Source organism: Hibiscus syriacus, unplaced genomic scaffold (assembly GCF_006381635.1).
Source record: "Hibiscus syriacus cultivar Baekdansim isolate YM2019G1 unplaced genomic scaffold, ASM638163v2 tig00111594_pilon, whole genome shotgun sequence".
NCBI lineage: Eukaryota > Viridiplantae > Streptophyta > Magnoliopsida > Malvales > Malvaceae > Hibiscus > Hibiscus syriacus.
Genome location: NW_024063131.1, coordinates 211,902 through 227,588, shown reverse-complemented (window position 1 = coordinate 227,588; position 15,687 = coordinate 211,902).

Below are 15,687 nucleotides of genomic sequence, written 5' to 3'. Positions count from 1 at the left end.
GCAGATTTCTCTTATAACAACAGTTATCAGTCGAGTATCAAGATGGCTCCTTTTGAAGTATTGTATGGAAGAAAATTTCAGACGTCATTGAATTGGTATAAACTAAAAGATCGAGATATAATTGGTTTAGATCTTATCAAAGAAGTGGAAGACAAAGTGAAAGTAATTTAAGGTAATCTCAAGATAGCTACTGACATACAGGAATCATAAGCTGATTTGAAGAGGAAAAAGATCAAATATAAAGAGTAATATGATCTCAGTTTGATGTTTCGAGTCATATCGTAGTTGCTCAATTGTGATTCTAGTAAAAAAACCCGTAGTTATAGTTTGAAATCTGAAATTGTATAAATATAAGCAAAAGAAGGAAATGATGTGAACTAATAATTGAAATGATGGAATGAAAAGATTGAGGAAGTTAAAGGTGATGGAAGAGTAGTGGTTGTTACATTTTAATGATAATGAAAGTAGATTGTGAAGTATGATTGACGATGTCGTGGTAAGTAGTGTTGTCAAGGTAAATGGTATTGTCGTGGCAAGTGTTATAAGGTTAAGCAGGTTGTGACCCATTAGCTATTTGGAGCTAAGAACCAACAATATAAAAAGATGGAATTTGAAATGGTACGATATGGAACATGACCCACTAGTTAAAGAAACTAGGAACCAACGCTATTTGCTAGCGGAATGGATGAAGACTACAAGATTGACTCGAAGCCGATAGAGTCCTCAAAGAACTAAAATGAAAGCAACCTTTCAAACTAATTTTATAAAGCAAATTCTATATGTGCAAACATAAGGTTGCTATTTATAGTGTGATATGGACAATATGAAAGGTTTTAACCATTAAATAGAAATAATCTCCTAAATGCACTTGAATGAGTTGTCCTTTCTTCTTCATTTTTGTGGCCGACCATGTAGCTTATATTTGGATGAATTTAGACTAAATTTTGAATATATCTAGCCTTAATTTCGTCCAAAAGGAAAGGTGGCTCTTCATCTTCCATAGCTTGCTTCATATGAATAAAAAGAGTAAATGAATGTGGACTTGAATGCATGTAGACACGCTTGTCGTCCATATCATCTTGGTCTCTTCATACTCCTTGTTGATTCATACACTTGAATGTGATAATTTGTGAATTAAACCAACCTTCAATGCTTGTCTCTTGTTAGCTCATGGATAGCCTTCAAAGATGATAGATTTAGCATTAATTGCAATGCTTCAAGGTAGAATACGAATAACCCTTGCAAATGAATGATAATTTCAGCTATTAATTGCCATGAATGTGTGATTAAATATGTCCTTCAAAGATTTTCTTCATGTAGAATTCAACTAGCCTCAAAAGAATAAGAATTCAACATTGTATTGGCTTGAATGGGGGCATTAAGGTAGAGTTCAATTGTTTGTCACGTGGATGAAGATGAAAGGTCTCCTCCTTGGTTCAAGCTTCCATTCCACGTGAATGCATCTAGACACAAGGGTAAATTTTATTCAATCTTATAATGTAAATATGCATGGGATAATTAAGAGTTAGTTTGATTAATGCATTAGTTTAATGGTTAAACTAGTTTGATTAATGAACTAACTTTATTCAATGAACTATATGCATGAATGAAGTAGTTTATTTAATGAGCTACTTCCCTAAATGAACTAAACACAAATGAAATACATGCTTTAACAATTATCACACTTATTAGTTGCAACAAAGGTTTATGAAACTTTAAACTCTCATGCAAATTCATGCATAAGTAAAAATTTTCCTCCCTTTTTGTTCCTTCTTCCTTACATCCCAGGCATGTGGTGATCAAGTTTGTCATGGCTGCTTGAAATTCCTTCGCCCTTCTCATGTGATGGGGCCACTTGGATACTTTTATGGGTCCTTGTTACCGGTGTTCATATCAAATAGGGTGATAAGGTATTTCTTAAAGTTTCATCATGGAAAAGGTTATGAGATTCAGGTGCAAAGGAAAGTTGAGTCCGAGATTCATCGGGCCGTATGAGATTATAAAGAGAGTTGGACCAGTTAGCATTACCTCTGAAAATTGATAAGATTCATAATGTGTTTCATGTATCAATGCTTCAGAATTATCGATCGGATCATTCACATGTGATTATACAAGAGGAAATTGAGATTTAGAAATATCTATTATACGAAAAGGAACCAGTAAAGATTTTAGCTTATAGAGTCAAAGAACTGAGGAACAAGATGATTCCACTAGTGAAAGTTATTTGGTGGAACCAAAAACTTAAGGAAGCGACTTGGGAACGAGAAGAGAACATGAAAAAACAGTTTCTTCATCTTTGTACTTAAGGTATGTAAATTCGTATAGAAAATTCAAGGACGAATTTTCTTTAAGGGGAAACAGTTGTAATACCCCAAATTTTAGGCTAGTGACTAAAATATAATTTTTGAAAGCTTGGTGGCTAAAGTATAAATTTTGTAAAAGCTTAAAGACCAAAAATATAATTTTGAAAATAATATATTTTAGCCTGTAAATGAACAGTTTGGACTAAAACAATAATTTTTGTGGTAATCAGATTTTCGGTACAGAATTTGTGTTAAAAGCTATAAAGCGATAAAGTTCGGTATAAAAATCGGATAGTCGAATCAAACCACAATTTTACGAAAATTTGAAAGATATTAGATAAGGGTTGAAAATATTATTTTCATGTTTTAGATCTGAGAAATTACTCACAAATCATTGTAATTTTTCAGATTTGGTTGAACAATGGAAATTTAGTGACTAAAATGTAATTTTCAAAAATTGCATGAACAAATTAGAAAGTCAAAGCCAAGTTGATTCATCTTTGACTAAGGAACAATTTAATAGAAGATATTGCAATGACATATTGTAAATATCAACTTTCATTAATAGTATAAATGGAATTTCTCATTAAATGAATTTAAAATTCATTTAATTAATTAAATGCATTTTAAATTCATTTAATTAGTTAAATGCATTTTAAATTCATTTAATTAGTTAAATGTTAAGTGTATTAGTTGATAAATACTAGATTAATCAAGTAACTAAGCATATTTTTCTCATCTTCTCCACTAGGCCGTGAGCTTCATAGTTTCCCCAAGGTAAATTTTATTTTTGATTTTTGAAGCCATACACTTGATTTTTGGATTAAGCTATTAAATAGAAAATTAATCTACATGAAATTCTCTACCATTTGGTATAAATATTACATGGTAATCATGCTTATTTAATGATATTGGAAATTAGGGTTTATGTAGGGTTTATGGATTTTGAAGAACTGATGAAGGATTTTTATGTTATTGATGATGGATATTAATTTTAAAGCATGTGTGATTATTAAAATTATGTGTAGAGCCTTGTAGTGTATTCGGCCATGATTAGGGTTTTATGAGATTGGTTGATTTTGATGCAATTTAATGTTGTTATGAATATAATAGCATGAATTTGATGTAAGGAAGTTGAATTCATGCTTGGAATTGAATGAAAAGTTTGTGTTATGTACTTTAATAGGTTCGACCATAAGGGGAAATTAAGGGGGAAATATTGGTCTAGAATTGAAATTAGAAGTGTTTTATGTGATTTGGAGATTAATTTGGAGCCTTGAGATAGTAAAAGGTCTAGTTTGCAAGTTTTGAGAATTGTGGGACATTATTGATTAAATGTTAGAAATGGGATGTTCAATGTTAATTTTTTTAACATTGAAATGCTTGAATTTCAAGTTGGGAAGTTGATTGGAACAAAATTATAAATTTGGTAAATTTTAAGGGTGGAATTTGAAAAGTCTCAAATTTTAGGGATTTGTTTGTGAGCTTAAAAACATGTTGGTATTATTCTGAACAAGAAAATACAATGCTAGAAATTTTATTAGCATGTTTATTTTTTGGTTTAATTATTTGAGATTGGAGGTTGAATTCAAAAAGCATAAGAAAGTTTAGGATGAGATTGTAGGTTTTTGAATGTTAAAGCATTGATTTGAAAATTTTATTAAAGTTCTAGAAATTTTAGTAATTAAGGTGAAATGATCATAATGGTGAAGGGCTATTATGAATTTAATGGAAAAGTTAAGGTGAATTCTAGAAAGAATTCATAATTAGTGGCTTGATTATGTATTTGGTAAAAGTTGAAGGGTTGATGATGAAAATAAATATTTATGGAATTAAATGAATATTTTGAGAAGTTTGAAATTATGATGAAAGTACGATTTAGTTTCATACAGATTAAGTATCGATTTTATTTTATTTTTATAGATTTTTTTATATTATCAAGCTTGGATTATGTTAGTTTGATACTAACATATAGTTTGAATTATTTTATGTTATTATACGACGTTGTCAAATTACGATAAACCCAACGAATCGAGCAATCCAAAAGGAAAGAAAAAAGAATAAGAGTAAGAAGTATTATAAAAGTTCGGTAGTGAGGCAAAGGTGAGTGCAGTTTATTTACTTAATTATTATGATCAGAGACGACTTGTGATAAGGCAACCTTATATTATTTTAAAATATGATTTATAATTTTAATTATGGATGATTTTCATAATATTTACCAAGTTTTATGAATGATTTAGGGTATGACATGCCGAAGTACGATTTTTATGATAATGGATTTCAAATGTTATGATTTTACGACAATAATAAATGAATAATTATATTACAATCTATAAGCCCACTGTATGTTGCATTGAGAATCATAGGTACATTTGCCATGCCATTAAGTTGAGCATTTTCATATTCGTGTTCATTATGTATTGCACCGTTGGTGTTCATGTTATGATTTGCACTTGGAGTGCATCTTATGATAAGTTATAATTGGCACCGTGATGTGCCTAGTGTGCACCTTATGTTCTACTCATGTACCTTATATTCTGTTAAATATACTTTTTGCTATGAAAATGAAATATGAAAGTTATGAACGTGTTAAGTTGGCAGGAATTATGATATGTTTATGTTATCTGATATTATTTATCATGATTTTTATAAGAATATTAAACTAGTTGATTTTCAGGTTATGATTTTAACACCTCAAATTTTGGGCTAGTAGTTTCAGGTTTACCCAAGAGGTAAGTGGACTCCGAAAATTTCATTATTTAATTTGTTGGGTTTAATTCGGTTGATTTTGGGCCCAATTACCCACAAAAGGGGAATGATTAAATACGAGACAAAAGGCCAAGGACTAGAAGTGTAATTAGACTATTATTGGAATTTGAAGCTAAAATTGGGGTTTTTTTTATTTCTTTTTGGACTTGAACTCCCCATTTTCCTCTCCATATTCTTCTTTTCTCTTCTTCCTTCCCTCCTTCTTTAAGTTCCTTAGCAAAGGTAAGATCCTGTGTTAATTTCATCATTCATTTTCATTCTAAATCCCTCTAGCGACATTGTTTTATTGAATCAAAGTATTGAGTTTTTTCTAGCTAAAGAAAAAGGTGTGGGTTTTTCCAAATCACCAAGAAAGGTTATGTGGCTAAGCAAGGAAGTTTATTTCGGGATCCAATCATCAAGGTAGTGTATTTCTAATACTTTAGAGTATTAAGATTTCTTAAATCACAAGCATTTGCTAAGATTTGTGTAGTTGAGTATATTAGGGTTTAAATTTGATTTCAAGATTAAAGGGTGTTATTAATGTGTTTTACGACACCTAGGGACCCTAGTTAACTCCCAAAAACTTCAATGCATGATTTAGAATCAAACTATGGACTTTAGGATGATTTTCGAGTGTTTTTCGAGCCTAAAATACCCATTTTAGAGTATAAGTATCGATATTGGGATGAACAATATCGATATTAGTTGAATCAGAGAAAAATTAGGGTTTTCAGTAGGGATTATCAATACTTCCAGGGAGAGTATATATATTGTGAGTACAAATATTGTGAGTATCAATATTGTGAGTACAGTACCAATACTCTTCAACACCAAAAGATTCAAAACATTTCTCGTTGCATCCGAATATTTTTAGATTGTAATAAAATGTACAAGTAAGCTTGGAAAGTGATCATAAATTATGAAATGACCCAAATGCCCCTTAAGTGGCTTAAATTACCAAAATACCCTTAGTGAGTAAGAAACCTTAAAAGTACCCTCAAATTAGCATGTATTGAATGTCAGTGAATCCAGGAAGAGTAAACCGCCATTTTTGGTTCAAGAGGTTCTGAAGGGAAGTACGATAAGTCCGAATAGGGTATCACTGCTCAAAATTAACTTAAATCAGTTCTGTCGGTAATAAGTAAGCCTTCGTATAGCGTTATAGACGAAAGAACGAGCAAGATAACAACCAGTTTGACATTGACTTCACTTTAGTGAGTCCAGCCATGTTAAGATGTACCCATGTTACCGTAGTTGCCCTAGTGGAGCATTATCAGTGCTCAAGGCGCTTCAAGGGCTAACTAGGGTGCGAGACCCAAAAACTCGCGAGGAATGGGTTAGCAACGTCAGTATTATGTGGCCTATGGGCCTTAGATCTGCATGGTTAGTTATGTGAGTTCAATTGGGTAAGCTCCGATGCACGTAAATTCCTATTTTTACCTCTAGGCTATTTCATATTCAAGGTAGGTTGGGGTATTGCTCTGATATGCATGTAAATTCCTTCGACCACAACACCAAACCTATGGCATGTCTATTTATGTTAGTCATACATGTATAGTCTATCAGTTCAGTATGTCATATATGTTAAAGCTTGGCTTGAAGGCTATGTGAGGCCGAGTCAATGCTTCAGTTTCTGCAAGAATTGTATTGATGCTATGTGACATCGGGTTTCCCTCAGTGATCTACCTGATGGCTATGTGAAGACCACAAGATCATTCAAGATGTTTGTGGGAATTACGTCGATGCTATGTGACACCGGGGTTCCCTCAATAACTATTGTTTGAGATCTATGTGAGACCATATACTAGTCAAGTTGCATTCAGATAATGCACAGCATGTCAGGGTTGCATTCAGATAATGCGTAACATGTTCAGTCATTAGGGTTAGAGACCCTTTAGAGGTGTACTAATGGAAAGGCCTTTGTTAGAGGATTAAGGGAAGCATGAGACCCCTACTTCAGTGATAGAGCAGTAAAGCCTTAATTAGGTAGCACTTGATATAGGTCATGCATGCACCTACTACTTAGTATCATGTCTTCAGGATGTTTTTGTTTATGAAATTCTTATGCTGCTCTAGATTGACGATTATATTGTTGGCCTTTGTAAGGTCATCCTTCAGATGTTTTCCGTTGGGAGGTCAGCAGCTTGATCCGTTCGTGGAGCACTATCGTAGCAGGACTTCCAGCATCTCCGATAGAGTACTGTACTGTAGCTTTAGTGGGCATATGTATTCATAGAACCTTATTTATGTATTTGAGTTGTAAACTTCAAGATGTATTATTTGTTTTAAAGTATGTGTCACAGAGCTCGGGTTTTTGTAAAATGGGTTTATATCAGTTATTTATGTTGTATTTATGATATCATTCATTACGTTTGAAAAGAAAATGAACATGTTTTGAAAATTAGGGGTCACCTCGGTGGCCCAGTGTGGCACTTTAGGCCCAATCGATTTTAGGGTATTATAATGATGAAATATTGAACTTGAATAATTCAGTTTGAATGATTAATGTTTTTATTTAATTAATTTTTTATGTATTAAGTATTTATGATATTTTTAAATTTTACCTCGCCTTAGCTTACTACTGCCTCACTAAATTATACTTAGTGTGTAATGATTTTCATGCATAGGTACGGATAGAGATTAGGACGTGCAATGAGGAGTCTTCCAAGCATCTTTTTGGGATTCACACATACTACTTGTATCAGTAAGACATCTTCGTTGTTACTTTTGACTTGTTGTGACATGTATATTTATGTTATCAGTTTGCTTTATCAGTTTTATTCTAAATGGTATGTAATAGTAAACTAGGAACATTTTATTTTGACTAGACTAGCTATATTTGTATTTATGAATGAACAACTTATTTATGATATTATAATTTAAATGGTTTTAAAATTAAGTAGTGTTTAAGCAGTATTATATAGTTTGTGAAACATCAATAAACTACTTAATCGCCGCCTGAAAATGGATTTGTTTTCAATGTTTAAATATTAATTTATGACATTATTGATCTAGAAAATAATTTTTAAGTTGGAAAGAAACGTTTTTTAAATGAAATAAAATTTTAAGCATTTATGTTCGGTGAATGTTTGTAAGGTTGACGTGACATTTTTAACTCGTATTTTGAGACGAATACGGGTTATAAGTGTTACACATAAGAAGTTGAAATGCTACTTTCATAAGAAAACGTCACTCACAGTTTACAGTTTTTGAAACCCCATCAACTATGGGTTTACAAATATCATCCCCTTTGACTAAATGAACCCCACCTATCATCGAAGTGATACCCCAAACGAATCATCAGATTAATCGTTCAATACTCGTACACGTTGATTTAGTAAGAATCGCAATTTCTAAAGTATACGTCGCAGTTTCTAAAGTATACGCAGGGATCGCTGTAAGAACCGTTTTGGCTAATAATATTCTTCTTGCCAAAGACGAACACTTAGTCTTCCACCCGCTTAGCTTCCGTTCAACACTCTTAACTAAACAATGATAGGAGGACGTGGTAACCCGCTGATGAAGAACTGGGACCCCAAGGTGTTTCCCAAGGTCAGTGACCTCTTTAAACCCGAAACCATTGCTTATCGAATTCTGAAGCCAGCTACGGACATTCTTAGAAAAAAAAACACCGTGGTCTTGGCAACACTGACTTTATAACTTGAAACAGTACTGTAATCAACAGTTTTTATTCCAAATATTAATAAAAAATTAAAAAAAATGTTAATCCCTGAATATCTGCGGCATTCCATGCCCCGGTTACTATTGTTGGCATCACCATCTCCCTGCCATCTCCACTCCAAGGATGTTGGTCACTGTGCCGCCATCTCCGTGCAAACTGCTCCAACAGTGCCCAAATCAAAGATGGGATGTAATTTTTAATTTATAATATGGGTTGTTATAAAACCGCCAGCAAAAACCAATGTAAAAGGGGAGCTCTCGGTGGATTCAAAAGAAATTGTAATACAGCTCTCCCATTTTTCTTTTTAAAAAAATCAGTGTAGACAGAGGATTTTTTCCTCATTTTAGAACAGTAATACCAAACTATATATATTTATTATTATTATTATTTTCTTTCGAACGAACAAACAAAATAAAAAAATAAAAGAAGAAAAAAGGGGTTTTTACCTTCGGATGGAAGCTTCACCGGTGTTGGGAAACTTCGTTCAAAGATCCAAAACGTTATAAGAGAGGTGAGGGTCCAGTGAACATCATACCTCAAACTCGGCCTGATCTGACGGCAGACGAAGGAGATCGGAACGTTGAAAGCCGAAGAGTTCCGATCCTATTTCAAGGCGTTGGTGGTCGTTTCGTGCAAAACGGAGCCCAGGTCCGTAACCATGGTGCCAAGACGAGCCAACCGATGAAGTTTGGGCCTGAACAGCCACCAGAGACGGCGGCGGCTCGGCGACCGGCGGTAATCGAGACAACTGGTAGGTGGTCGTGATTTAGAGAGAAGAGAGAGTTTCTCTCTAAAAAAGAAAAAAAAAAGGAAAAAGAATGAGAGAGAGAAAAAAAAGAGAAAATATAAGGGTACCTAAAACAAAACGTCGTCGTTTTGGCCCCATATCCATGCGTTTTGGTCCTAGTGGTCAAATCACATCCGCATCCATCATAATTTTCATTAGTTTGCATTTTGGTCACAATAATGTGTTCTTTTCATTTTTATTTTAAATTCAGTGTCCTCGTTTCGTTATTTCCCATTTTCATGTTTTAAATATTAAATATTTGGTTTATTTTCTTTTAGGTCGCTCAATACTTAGCGTATTTTTGCAAACAGGTCCTCGACTTTGTTAATTGTTTGAAATTTATATACCCTGATTGCATGATTTTCCATTATTTTGTAAACTTATAGAAAGAGAGAAATTGTTTTTAGATCCTTTAAATTTATGCAATTCACATTCCAGTATTAACATTTACTCTTCATTTAATTTTTATTTTAATATTTTAACTTTTAATTCCTTGCTACATAGTTTTAGGTTTTTGTATTTACTCATTTAGCAAAATCTTGTACATTTAATTTTCTTTCAATTAGTCAAAATTTGCATTATTTTTTTATTCTTACATTCAAGCGTCATTTACTCTTTTTTTCTTTATTTTACTTTTCCTTTTATTTGCATATAATTACTTTAAATTTACTTTCTATTATAATATATATTTGCATTAACTTATCCTTTTATATACCTATTTTGATCCATTTAATATTTACCTATTTATTACTAATTGTTTGTATACATAATATTTACGTTATTACTATACATGCATTAAATATATTTATACATTCTATTTAAATTTTAATTACTTTGCCCATATTATTATACGTGTGCTTTTATTTATATGTATAATGAACCCATTTTAAAATTATGTGTTAAGTTTTTATTTGTTTGCTATAGTAATATATTTATTGCATTTATCTTTTTTATGCTTTTAAAAAACACACACAAATATATTTTAATAAAAAATAATTTTTTTATATACTTGAATATCTACATAATATATTTTCAACATGGCGATCCATTCGATATTTTGGAAAGCTATAAAATATCTGATTGTTCATCTAACTATGGAAGACCTCCAAAAACCTGGGGTGCCCTTCCAAGGATTATTCGAATAAAATAATATTAATTATTATTTTTTTTATTTTTTATCTATTGATGTTATATTAGGTTAATGAGGTATAGTTTGCATAAATATGCATTTTTTATATCTTCTGTTATAATAATGTAATTATTTTAATAAATAAATGCATATTAGGAATTTTATCTATTTTAGTATCTCGTTTTTCGAATTACTTATTCATTTGTTACATCATATGGTTATTGCATCCATATTGTATATGTCATTCCATTATTTGTTGCATTTATGATCATCTATTTGATTTCTCATTTTCTAAAACGATTAAAGGTAATGTTGATTTACCAAGGAATCAATGGTATATCTCTCACAAGTATGCTTAGGGGGTGACTACTGGTGATTCCCGAAATAGATCAACATCCTTTTCAAGACCGCATCATGATTTCTTAAAGTCAAGGCAATGTCTGGTTATTGGGCATAATAGTTTATCTCCAGCATTCATGAAAGGGGGCGAACACTATTGGCTTAAATAAACGAACATCCTTTTCAACTGTGCATCCATAGTGTATATTCGATTAAATAAAATTCGAACTCAAGATTTCTAATTTATTAAATATAGGGTAATCAACTAGGTGCCAATTTGTAGGCGTTGTAGGGGTGCTAATCCTTTCCCATGCGTAACTGACTCCCAAACCTATTTTTCGATTTTCGTATACACTAAACTTGGTGTTTTAATAAAAATAAAATGTTTTATTAAAAGAACCCAATTTTTATGGTGTTCCGATTGCACCTTAAAATGATTAGTGGTGACTCCTCACATTTCAAAACCTTTTCAAAGAAAAACCCTAAGTCGTACCATGTTGTCCCCACCCGGGCGAAAAAGGGTGTCGATAGCTTGGCGACATTTTGTTTTCCAAAACAACTTGAGAGTCGAGCCACTTGTTGTTTACCCTATATTTAGGATTATAGAAATTATGAGTTCTATCTTATTTAATTTACAGTTCATTATGTTATTAAAAAAATTATCTCTAGTTAAATCTTACACTTCTGTGAATTTATTTAGGTTTGTTGCATATCATAGCTCTAAAACTGAGCTCAATCTCAATTTACCTAAGTAGGGGAATCCCACCACCGTCAACCACCGTATGTCGGTACCGACACCCACTGCCAGCCACCACTTACGGTGGCCAGAATTTTACCTTAATACACCAAATATAAAACCCTAATCATCTTAAAGCCGAATCCGACAATTGTTTTTCCTAAAAAGCCTTCAATCAATGTAGATCTAAGATTTATACCTTCGAAACTTGGCTTCTTCGGTGGTGATTGAAATCTCCGACGACTGTAAGACTTTCTCTCTCTATTTTATGATTTTTCTATGGTTTAGGTTGTTACCTTGGCTTGTTCTTCGTTGTTCTTTTCCTTGCAGGCTCAACAGGCTTTATAGCCTCCTTTGTTACACTGTTCGGAACTGGTTAATAGAGTGTCACCACCTTGATTCACCAAGGCTATGGCGGTGACTCACTTAGGGGTGGTGAGTTGTTTGGTAAATAAGTTGGGTGCATTTAATGCACTCAGATTTCTTCGATCCGGCAAAGACGTGATAGTATTGTGGCAACTGCTAGTTGGAGGAAACGATGGCGGGGCATCATCACTTCTATGGCGGTGGTCGGAATAGCCCTAGAGTTACAATAAGTACCCTAGGGTTTTGGTAGTACCTTTTGGATCCTTAGATCTCCCTGTGATCGAGTGGCTGTGGAGGAGCGGCAGCTACTGCTAGGGTAAAAACCCTAAATGATGGAAGATCTCAGCCTTCCATCTTCATATTGATCAAACAGTTGAGGAAGCTTGCGACGTTGGAGAAAATGTGTGAAACCCTAGCTAAGTTGGGTTCGCTTCTTGGGCCTGTTGGGCTATTCGGGTCTAATCTGGGCCTGAACCGGATTTAGATTTACTGAGTCTTGGTTGTAATTGGGCTTTGGGGTTTAGCGTTGTAATTTGGGTCTTCGGGTTGTAATTTGGACCTGTAAAATTGTAAAAATTATTTATAATATAATACAATAATAATATTATTATAATACTTATAACAAATCAGGATTCGGACAAAAACGACTGTCGACAACTGCCCCTTTTTGCTTATTTTTCTGTTAACAAGAATAAAGAAAAGATAAAAAGACAAGAAGTTTTCATCGAGTGGCTTTTATTTGATAAACATTTGTTCCACTACTCTTCTGTGGCGATCGAACTTTTGATATATTCTTGCTTCACTACTCTTTTGTGAATGCTTGATTGCATTGCTTTACTACTCTTTTAAGAAGGCTTGATTTGTATTGAAAGAATCTGTTTTACTACTCTTTCGTGAAGATCAGATTTAAGGTTGATTTCCTTCCACTACTCTTTCATGGTGATCGGATTAACTTGGAAAGAATCTGTTTCACTATTCCATGAAGATCAGACTCAAGGATGATTTGCTTCCACTACTCTTCCATGGAGATCGGATTGACTTGGAAAGAAATTGTTCCACTACTCTTCTGTGGATACTAAACTCAAGCAATCTCTAGATATCCCTCTTTTTAGGAATTTCGAATTAACTATTCCTATCTTGGGATTTGAACTTTCGGCTTTCCCTTCGAAAAACCTGCAGATGTGACATTGTGTTTACTATTTTGCATTTATGAATGTGATGATTCTATTTATGCCTAAAACGTGTGCATTGACAAAGTTTCAGGTTATTTTCTTTTTCTCAAATGAGGACCCCTTTTTTGTTGTCCATTCTTAACTTACTCTCATCATAGGTGCAGCAAACATAATCATTTTATCCCAACCAACCATCTTGATCATTTTTGGTTGAACATAAACTTGTCTTTGTTCTTCTTGAATTCCCAATGACAAATCATTCAATTAATGAAAAAAAAAATTTAGATCATCATCAAGTATCTGAAACCTCCTATGCACTTCAATGTTTCATGTATCATGTCATCATATGTTAAAACATTGGTAGCCTCAGAATGTCTACATTTTTCAAAGACTTTTTATACAATAATACACCATGATTTTATGTACTTCAAATTAAACTATATGTTTTAAATTTTCAAATCAAGATGCTTTGTAAAAAGAATTAACAAGAAAACATTTCTTTTTATTCATGCAAAGAATTTACATGGCATACTTTTACTTGTAAAAGACAAAGTAGGTGTCTTCAAAGACTAATAACATAAATGCTTTTGAACTGGCACACCACAAAGTGATTCGAGTGTAGCTTATGTCAAAAGGATCTCAAAATTATGATAAAGGTATGGAATTCCTCAAATAATTTTTTCCTTTCATGCAAAATACCTTTTAACTTCATCTGAATTTACTGGATAAGTTAATTCAGGTCCATCTATTTCAGCAAGGATAAAGCTCCTCTAGAAAAAAACCTTTTTTAAAACATCAGGTGCTTCCCAATTTGGCATCCATTTTCCCCAGAAATCCTTTTGAAAAGGTAAAATCCTTCTGAGTACAAGATCTCCTTCGTAAAATTCTCGAGGTGAACTTTTTTATTATGTGCTCGTATCATTCTCTTTTGGTACATCTGACCATGACAAATTGATTTCATTCTTTTTTCCTCGATCAAATTTAACTTGTCATATCTGGTTTGTACCCAGTCCACCTCATCTAGATTTACTTCTGATAGAACCCGTAATGAAGGAATTTCTACCTCAATTGGTAAAATTGCTTCCATCCTATAGGTTAATGAAAATGGAGTTGCCTCAGTCGATGTTCGTATTGAAGTTTGATAGGCTAAAAGAGCAAATGGTAGTTTCTCGTTCCAATCTTTATAGGTTTCAGTCATCTTCTATATAACCCTCTTGATATTCTTATTAGTTGCCTCAACCGCTCTATTCATCTTTGGGCGATAAGTGGTGGAATTATGATTCTTTATCTGGAATTGTTCACAAGCTGATTTCATCATTTTGTTGTTCAGATTCAAAGCATTGTCGGTAATAATTCTTTCTGGAAGACCATATCAACAAATGATGTCTTTTTTCAAGATTTTACAAACTGTGGACTGAGTAATGTTTGCATAAGAAGCTACTTCTACCCATTTGGTAAAATAGTTTATTGCTACCAAAATGAAGCGATGACCATTTGAAGCTTTGGGAAAAAAATTCCAATAACATCTATGCCCCACATAGAGAATAACCAAGGAGCTATCATTACATGTAATGGATGAGGAGTATGCTTCCTTTCTCCATATATTTGACACTTTCGGACATAATTAATGCAGTCTGCTTCCATAGTTGACCAATAGTATCCAAATCTCATAATTTGTCTAACCATTGTATGCCCATTAGCATGAGTACCACATACTCCCTCGTGTACTTCTTCAAGAATTAATTTAACTTCCTTGGTATCCACACATCTTAATAGGACTTGATCCAAGCTCTTTTTGTACAAGACTTCCCATCGAGTACAGACCCTGATGACATTCTTCGGATGGTTCTCTTATCATTTTCGTTACTTGTTCAGGATAACTCTGATATCTGATATATTGCAAGATATCATAGTACCAAGGTTTCTCTTCTTCTTTGTATTCAATGTTAAGGCAATGAGCTGGATATTCATAAGCCTACATTTCAATAGGCATCATACTTGCATGTTCATTTACCTTAAATGCGGCTGCCAAAGTTGCCAAGGCATCTGCCATTTGATTTTCTTCTCTGGGGATGTAATCGAAAGTCACTTCATCAAATTCTTTTATGAGTTTCAGAACCAGTTTTTGATATTTTACTAGCTTGAAATCTTTTGTCTCCCATTCTCCTCTGATTTGGTAAATTACTAAAGCTGAATCCCCATAAACCTTGAGCATTTTTACTTTACGTTCAATGGCAGCTCTAAGACCCAAAATACATGCTTTCATACTCAGTCGTATTGTTTGTACAATCAAAATTAAGTCAGCTAGTAAACGTATAATGCTCTTTATCTGGTAAAACTAATATTGCCCCAATTTCGTGCCCCAAAGCTTTCGAAACACCATTAAAAGTCAACTTCCAATGTTCATTAGTGGATGCAA